A 9,617-nucleotide genomic window follows, 5' to 3' on the forward strand; every position below is an offset into this window, starting at 1 on the left:
ACCTATGACCTGTGACCTATGACCTGTGACCTGTGACCTATGACCTGTGACCTATGACCTATGACCTGTGACCTATGAACTGTGACCTGTGACCTATGACCTGTGACCTATGACCTGTGACCTGTGACCTGTGACCTGTGACCTATGACCTGTGACCTATGAACTGTGACCTATGACCTGTGACCTATGACCTATGACCTGTGACCTGTGACCTGTGACCTATGACCTGTGACCTATGACCTGTGACCTGTGACCTGTGACCTGTGACCTATGACCTGTGACCTGTGACCTGTGACCTGTGACCTGTGACCTATGACCTGTGACCTGTGACCTATGACCTATGACCTGTGACCTGTGTCTCTGGAGTGACGGGAGTCACGCGACTCTGTGACTCATCTTTCTTTTTCCTTTGTTTAGGGGGCGGGGTTACTAGGTTTATCTGCAAAATAATCACTAGGATAATGATAGGGTAAGATTTGGATCAGATTCAAACTTACACATCCCACCAATATAATTTCCTTTCACATGTGTGGACCTGGTTCAGCACTAAATGACTCTGCTGCCAGACCTGATGGTGAGCCAGGTCCCTCTGCTGCCAGACCTGAAGGTGAGCCAGGTCCCTCTGCTGCCAGACCTGAAGGTGAGCCAGGTCCCTCTGCTGTCAGACCTGAAGGTGAGCCAGGTCCCTCTGCTGTCAGCTGGGCTGGGGAGGAAATACATGTAACACAAAATTTAAAACACAAAATATGAGTAACTGTATTCCGTTACAGTTACAGTTTAAATTGGTGGTATTCTGAATACAGTTACTGTCTTTAAAAATAGATTACTTGAAGGGATTACTTTATTTGTTTGTTTTGTTTTATTTGCTCTAAAATTCATATGAGGCACATTTCCCATGAACAGATTTAAAAAATGTGCAACAATTTGTGTGCAGTGCAGCTGCCACACCAAGACAAAGGCAATGTGGAGGAAACACAGCAGGACTCTCTCAGGAAAGAGTTTTTGACATGGAAATATAAAGAACATTTTACTTACTAACAGGAGTTAAAGTGGACCGGAACGATCCGGAACGGCGTTCCGGCATCTTCACAAGTCCACGCAGTGAAAAACAAATTCATAACTGATAACGTCGCGACGTGAAAAAAGGAAACTGACAGCAGGACAGACGAGACAGAGCAGCAGAGAGTTATTCAGATCATCTGAATAGTGAGAAATAAACACAAATGTATTATATTGTAATTTATTCCCATGCATGCTGCTCAGAGTCTCAGTCAGCGGCTCTTCTGCGTCTCTCCCTCTCCTCTCAGGCAGGATGAGAGTGAGTTGCTATGGTTACGGGGACGCTCTGTGTCTGTCGCTCTGAAACCTTCTCATGATTCCCAATAAAAGGTTTTTAGGTTAGTATGCCTATGCAGTACCTCGATGCTGAAATCTAGTAATATAACATAATTTTACATTTTTGGTTAACATTATACAGGGTTGCTGTTTCTTGACTTAATCCAAGAGGTTAGATGGTGTAGAAATGCAGGAAAATTGTTTTAAATTACTATTTTTTTCTTTAATGTCTAATGTGTTTTACTCGACTTGATGCTGCGGTTAACTGATGCTGTGGAAATGAAAGAAAGGGGAAAGGAAAACTGAAGACTTTGTTCTCTGGTGGACGCCATTTTTCTTTAGACAGCATCAGTTGCAGGACAAAACACATTTGTGTTTACATCACTTTTCCTCTGAAGACAGTGATGAGGTCATTCCTAAGTGTGAACTCATTCAGAGGGACCCGGACAAACGGGCTCAGCAAGACGATTCTGAAGTATTCCAAAAGTAATCCAAAGTATTTAGAATACGTTACTTAACTTGAGTAATCTAATGGAATACGTTATTCATGCAACACTTAATATTGGAAAACTTTTTATTGGCACAATAAAAAAACAAGTATAATGAACTTTTGTGCAAAACAGATTTTAGACTTTCAGACTTTATCGTTGCTTTTATTGCTGAAGTGGATCCACATGCTGCTGGTTTTCCAGTTTGGCTCATTTTTTTTTTCCGAACACGTTTACCTCTTGTGACCGGCTGCTTCTCACTGCTCACTAAAAGTGGACTGGATTTTTACCGTGAGACGCAGCTGGATTCAGAGACCACATGAGACCGTCTGGTGCATCGGGTTCAGTGGGAGACATTTGGGTTAGGGTTAGTTAGGGTTAGTTAGTTAGTTAGGGGTTAGGTCTTAGTTAGTTAGGGTTAGGGTTGGTTAATTAGTTAGGGTTAGTTAGTTAGGGTTAGTTAGTTAGTTAGGGTTAGTTAGTTAGGGTTAGGGTTAGTTAGTTAGGGTTAGTTAGTTAGGGTTAGGGTTAGTTAGTTAGGGTTAGTTAGTTAGACATTTGGGCAGAAGGATAAAAAGAACGGCTCACCACGGACGACTCGGTTCAGTTCCTTCGTACCAAAGAGCCGTTGGAAAGAATCGGATCGTTGGCGAACGTAACATCACTAAACCACACTGTGACTGTTTCAGCTGACCCGGGGTCAGAGGTCGTGGTGAGCCGGGGCCTAGGGAGCGTTTACAGGAAGAGCTTCAAATGTTATCAAGCACCCTGTGATGTATTTCCTTCCTTTGAAGTTCTCACTTTTAAACATGGCGTTCTCCATCTGATCATATTTGCTGTTGTTTGTTTGCATCACTCTTGTTTTAAATTATGACAGAGTTGTTCTTTGTGGCGATTTTAATATCCATGTTGATGACTCCACTAATGTTCATGCTACTGATTTTTTAAACATCGCTACTTTTTTTTGTTTTGTATATTTATTGATTTCCAGTGTCAGACAATTAATGATGAACAAGCATGATAAAAATATGCACCCTCTTTTCCAACTTGCCCTCAACACTGAACACATTCTCTACACACAAGAACCAAAAAAATATACAAATAATCAAAAATGAAATAAATTTAAATAAAAAAGAATGAATAAAAAAGAATAAATAAATAAATAATAGCAAACAGAGATAAAACACCAAGACAGAAGGTTTATACAATTAGGTATAACAAGGGTAATCAGGCATAATGATGGGATAATGGCATATTGAACACTAAGACCTACATGGACCTACATGTACCTGGAGACCTCAGTCCATGCTAGTCCGTAGACCACTCCGAAGGGCCCGGGCCCCGTCCTCTCCAATACGGTCCAGAAAGGGATCCCAAATATGAAAAAACGGTTTGTCCTTGAGCCAGAAGCTTATAGCTTCTAAAGGGATAAGATCCATAATGCTCCGAATCCACTGCAAAACCGTGGGGACAGAGTCTGAAATCCACTGAAGAAGAAGAAGATCACACCTCCCTGCACTGAAAAGAAGCAGCTTCAGTGAAGAGGCTCAATGCTACTGAATGTATTCCCAGAATGCAGAAAATAGGTTCAAGGAAATCATTAATAAGAGGACATTCAAAAATACAGTGGAAATATGAAGCTACTTCTTTTAACTTTAAACAGCATGTGAGCAGACAGACACATAACGTGGCCATATGTTGGACCTTGTCTTTTCCCTGGGTGTAAAAATATCCTCTGTGGAATTACTGGATATGACTGTGTCTGATCACAAATGTATAGTTTTTAATCAATACTGTGTCACTCCGCCCCTGCTGCACTCGCATCCTTAATCCTTCTCAAAGTTCAGCTCTGTCTGAATATTCCCACACCGTTTCAATTCCATCTGTTTGTCTTCACTAAATATTATCGCACATCTTAAGGTTCGGTCTAAGTTCTCTGACAGAAAGCAGCCTTGGATAAACAACAATATTCGCAGCTGTAAAAGGGAATGGAAAAAATCCAGTCTCCAATATTATGAAGGAGTTATTATTACACTATAACAATATGGTTAAGGATGCGAGAACACACTATTTTTCAGAACTTATTTCTGCCCATCAACATAACCCTAGATTTTTATTTCAGACTGTGGATCAGCTGGTAAATCAGCTCCTCCTGTGCCCAGCTGGAAGTGATGCTGAGATGTTTTTATCTTATTTTACTGATAAAGTGGAATCAGTTAGAGCCTGTTACCCCCAACGCCATTTACTCTGATGTCCTTCACCCGCAACAAGATAGTTTGAACCAGTTTCATCCCATTACCTTGTCTGAACTTTTAGAAACAGTATCAGTATGAGAGTGTCTTCCAGCCCTCTTGATGTAATACCAACAAAGTTTTTACTAAAAGGAATCTGTCTGTCTGTTTGCTCTCTGTTTTGAACAGTTCCTTGACTAATGCTTGTGTCCCTGACTATTTTAAAACTGCTTGTGTGAACCCACTGCTAAAAAACCCTGGGCTGGATCCCTCTCTCCCTCAAAACTATAGACCAATCTCCAAGTTACCTTTTATATCAACATTTTTTTGAAAAAATAGTGTCCAAGCAATTTCTCTCTGCACTGGAAAAATAACATTTTTGAAAAGTTTCCGTCTGGTTTCTGGAAGTATCACAGCACTGAGACTTCCTGCTCAAGGTTACCAACGACCTTTTAATGGCTGCTGATGATGGCGTGCTGAGAGTTGTACTCCTGGGGCCGGTGGCACAAAACACCTTAAGTTAAGATTTTCCTTAAAGTCCGAGTTAAGGTTTCCTTAAAATAAAATCGGTTGCACAAAACACCCTTAAGTCTCCTTAAGGTTTCCTTAAAATGTTCACTTAAGTATTTAAGGTTTTCTCCTTATCTTGGTCTTATACTTAAGGAGTCCCTTAAAGTTAAACCGTTGCACAAAAGACCTTAGCGACCAAAGTAAGGAAAAAAACTTAAGGTACCTCTGACTCTATCTTAACCTCAACATGGCCGAGTTTATGGAGATAAATGAAGAAGTTGTCGTATTTTTTTTGGACTCTTGGATGAATCTCTTCACCAGACGCTGGAATTAATTTTTGTTGAGATTTCCTCCCACATTCGTTGTTTTCTGTTTGCTGTTATTTGCGGATCAAATTTACTTTTTAGTTTGTGCTTTCTTTCATTGTATTCCTCCAGAAGTATAATCTTTTCCTCCTCTGACCAATTTGGTTTTCTTGTCTTCTTTTCTTCTGCCATTTTTTTACTATCTATAGGCCAACTCTGTGAGACGATAACAGGTGAGGAGATAACAGGTGAGGTGATAACAGATGAGGTGATAACAGGTGAGGAGATAACAGGTGAGGAGATAACAGGTGAGGAGATAACAGGTGAGGAGATAACAGGTGAGGAGATAACAGGTGAGGAGATAACAGGTGAGGAGATAACAGGTGAGGAGATAACAGGTGAGGAGATAACAGGTGAGGAGATAACAGGTGAGGAGATAACAGGTGAGGAGATAACAGGTGAGGAGATAACAGGTGAGGAGATAACAGGTGAGGTGATAACAGGTGAGGAGATAACAGGTGAGGAGATAACAGGTATCACAAGCGCAAGTGCAAGCAAACGGTCTCCATGGAAACTAGAATTTTACCGCTGTAAAATCTCTTTCAATGCAGTAAATGCCTTAACGTTTTTCCTTAACTAAGGAAACCTTTTAAGGGATTCTGTGCAACACCCTGAAGTCTCTCAGCTAAGGAGAAATTAAGCCTTAAGGTGTTTTGTGCAACCGGCCCCAGCTTAGCGCAGCCTTTGACACGATGGATCACAGCCGGTCAGACAGACTGAGGCACTGGGTGGGGAGATCTGGTCCAGCTGTAGACTGGTTTTCATCTTACCTGTCCAATAGGAGGTTCTGTGTCTCTGTGAACAACTATGTCTCTTCATTTTCTTCTGTTAAGTATGGTGTGCCTCAGGGGTCGGTTTTGGGACCAATTTTATTTTCTTTGTACACGCTTCCCCTCGGACACATTATTCATAGACATGGTGTCTATTTTCATTTCTATGCTGATGATATGCAGATGTACCTGTCCGTCAGATCCAGACCCTGGAATGCTGAGTTCACTGAATGACTGCCTTTGTGATGTCAAAAAATGTTCTTCAGCTGAACTCAAACAAAACAGATCCTTGTCATTGGGTCCCAGGCCCAGGGTCCTGGTCCCCTACTGGATATCAAGCCCGCTGCAAGGACTCTCGGCATCTGGTTTGACAGTAATTGAAGTTTTGAGCAGCACACCACAAAGCTTGTGCAATCATGTTTTTATCATCTTAGAAATATTTCCAAAATACGCTCTATCTTAACTTTTAAAGACAGAGACCATTTTACACACTTTCATCTCATCACGCCTGGATCACTGCAGCAGCCTTTTTACTCACCTTAACCAAAAATCTATTGATCGACTCCAGACTGCACAGAACTCAGCCGCCAGAACCAGGAGACGTGCTCACATCACTCCTGTTTCAGCCTCTTTACACTGGCTCCCAGTATGTTTCAGAATAGATTTTAAGATTTTACTGATTACTTTTAAGGCTCTTCATGGCCTCTCTCCCTGCTGTATCTCTGACCTCTTAGTACGCGGCGGTCCGTACTTTGAGCTCCTCGGGCAGAGCGGAGGTCTTCTGTCTGTCTTCTGTCTTCAAAGTCTTCTGTCTGGTCCAGAGTCCGGACTGAAGACTAAAGCGGACAGAGCGTCTGCAGTCGGGCCCCGAGGCTCCGGAACGATCTGCCGAGGAAATCAGGTCGGCTGAGTCAGCGATCTCCTTTAAGTCCCTTCTTAAAACAGACTTTTACCAGAGAGCCTTTCCTGAGTTTTAATTTCCTTTGAACTGTAGTTTTTCTTTTAAAAAAAAATTTATTTTCCTATTCTTATGTTTTCCTACACTGTATTGGTTTTTATACACCAAATTGTTTTTATCTATTTCTTTTAAAACCTGATGATTTTATGACTTGTCTGTTTTATTTTGCTGCCTTTGTGAAGCATTTTGTAAAGTGGATTTTAAAAAGTGCTCTATAAATAAAGATGATTATTATTATTATTATTATGTCATATAATTATAACAGTATTCTAATGAGCTTCCAGACTGTAGATCTCTTCAGTTCAGTCTAAACTTCAGACTCAAAGTGACGTCATGAATTCAGATCTGATCCTTCAGCTGAAATGTCCAAACCTGTTTCCTAAAATGTTGAAGTCAGATTGCACATGAAACATGGAGTTGAACACTGGGTCATCTGGAGCAGCACTTTACACTGTCATCATCATCATCGTCATCATCATCATCATCATCCATTTTCAGTTTGCCAGCTCCAGTGGGATCAAACGCATCACTCTGCCCTAAACACCTGCTGGGTTCCACATGGTTCCACATGGTTCCACATGGTTCCACCTGCAGGACAGAGAACAGTCTGTGTGCAGAGTCCTTTAGGAAGTACAGTCATTAACCCAATTTATTAGAAACACAAGGTACATGTTTGACAGATTTTTACTGGGAGAGTGAAGCTGCAGTTTCTCTGCAGGCAGACGAAGGACAGACATATTTACATTCTCCTGCGGCGAGGACCCACTAAAAACATGGCTGCTGCTTCCTGGCCGAGCGGCACGGCCACACCGCGCCCACACCGCACCCCCACCGCGTTATACTTTTGTTCCTCAGTTACCCAAACAAAGAATGCTGTCGTTGTTAGCGTCCCATATTGAAACCAAGGTACAATTAGCCGCAAGCTAACAGGTGGAAGTACCTATTGGTTTGAATCAGGAATGCTAACAAGCCGTTTTGACTGAAGCACAAAAGCAGAAAATTGCCTGAAGTTTCCCACGTCTGGCGAAGAAAGACGACGAAAAGAAAGAAACATAAAATCCAAAATGGAGGACAGGGGAGCTGTGTGGCGATGCGGCTCGGACAGGAAGACTCAACCTCAAACACATTCAGGAATACACAGAGTCTGAGAGGCAAGAGGATCATGCAAAATTAAACCCAAATAATTCAAAACATAAAAAACAAATCATTTACCACAAAAGAAAGAAAACAAGAGAACAATAAAGAATTATAAAAATAAAGTCGAGGAGTATTTTGCTGGTTAGACTTCAGCAGTACTGATGCATACACGGTTCTACTTTTACATACAAGATATATATATTCTTAATAACACTTTGGTTTAGTTTAAAACAAACTATCTCATAAGCTGTATAATACAGTAACAGATTTTCATCTTTTAAAAAATTATGTTAAATTAAATCAAATAAAAAAGCATGGAGGAACAGTTAAACGTACAATTAATTTCTGTTTTGTTTTTCATCGGAGCTCGATCCAATAGCGTAGGAGGAAAATAACATCAACATACTTCATAGCAATTTACTGTACAATATCTACAGGAAGCTGCTGGTGGCAGAAACAGCCGTCACATGACACACACATGATGAGCTACTGGACAGGCTTCAAAAAACAGCCAGTGGGATGCTGGCCGTAGCGCCCAGAGGCCCCGCCCCCACCGCAGTTACAGGAAGTTATTTTACCAATAATTTTCTACCTTTTGAAAAAAAAAAGAGTGGCAAATTCCAAATGAAAGATGTTTTAAATATTTTACCACTTTGTAACAGCAGTGACCTCCTGTCTGGTTCAGACTGAAGACTTCAGTTCACAGAGAAACACTTCGGTGTCATTCCAGTAGAGGGACGCACCTGCTGCACCTGCTGCACCTGCTGCACCTGCTGCACCTGCTGCGTCTGCTGCGCCTGCTGCACCTGCTGCGTCTGCTGCGTCTGCTGCACCTGCTGCACCTGCTGCGTCTGCTGCGCCTGCTGCACCTGCTGCGTCTGCTGCGTCTGCTGCACCTGCTGCACCTGCTGCGTCTGCTGCGCCTGCTGCACCTGCTGCGTCTGCTGCGTCTGCTGCACCTGCTGCACCTGCTGCACCTGCTGCGTCTGCTGCGTCTGCTGCGTCTGCTGCACCTGCTGCGTCTGCTGCGTCTGCTGCGTCTGCTGCGTCTGCTGCACCTGCTGCACCTGCTGCGTCTGCTGCACCTGCTGCACCTGCTGCACCTGCTGCACCTGCTGCACCTGCTGCGTCTGCTGCATCTGCTGCACCTGCTGCACCTGCTGCGTCTGCTGCACCTGCTGCGTCTGCTGCACCTGCTGCACCTGCTGCACCTGCTGCACCTGCTGCACCTGCTGCGTCTGCTGCACCTGCTGCACCTGCTGCACCTGCTGCACTGCGACGCAGCTGCTGTTTTGTTGCAGAGCACAGGGCAGAAAAAGTTGAAAATATTTGAGTGTTCGAGGCGCCGCAGTGCGGATCACCTGTCAAACTGCAACATGCGGCAAGGGGTGGAGGGAGGGGAGTGGTTGTTTATTTTGGTCGCCCAGCAACCAAAGCCGCGTACCCTCCTACTTTTCATCACGAGTTTCTCTGTGTGAACGCTCCCTTCGCCTTCAGGTCGGTACATATGGTTAGGTGTGGGATCTCGCTGATAAAAAAAAACTTCCTGGAGCCGCGCTGTGGGCGGAGCCTCTGGTCTATATTGTACAGAGGTCTGCAGGGGGCGACATTCAGGCTCTTTCACCAAAACACTGCAGGGTTAGCATGCTGTAGTACAGAACAGATTGCAGCATTAGTGTGTTGTAGAGCGTTAGCGTGTTGTAATACAGAATAGAATCCAATTACAAAATGAGGAGGAGGAGGAAGCTCCAGGCTGAACTTCAGCAGCTGAGGAGGACCAGGACCAGGACCAGGACCAGGCTCCTCAGCACCAGACCAGCTTG

The sequence above is a fragment of the Centroberyx affinis genome, unplaced genomic scaffold (assembly GCF_046629955.1).
Source record: "Centroberyx affinis isolate AG114_WGS23_722 - 3 ecotype Tasmania unplaced genomic scaffold, CSIRO-AGI_Caff_v1 ptg006218l_1, whole genome shotgun sequence".
Lineage (NCBI taxonomy): Eukaryota > Metazoa > Chordata > Actinopteri > Beryciformes > Berycidae > Centroberyx > Centroberyx affinis.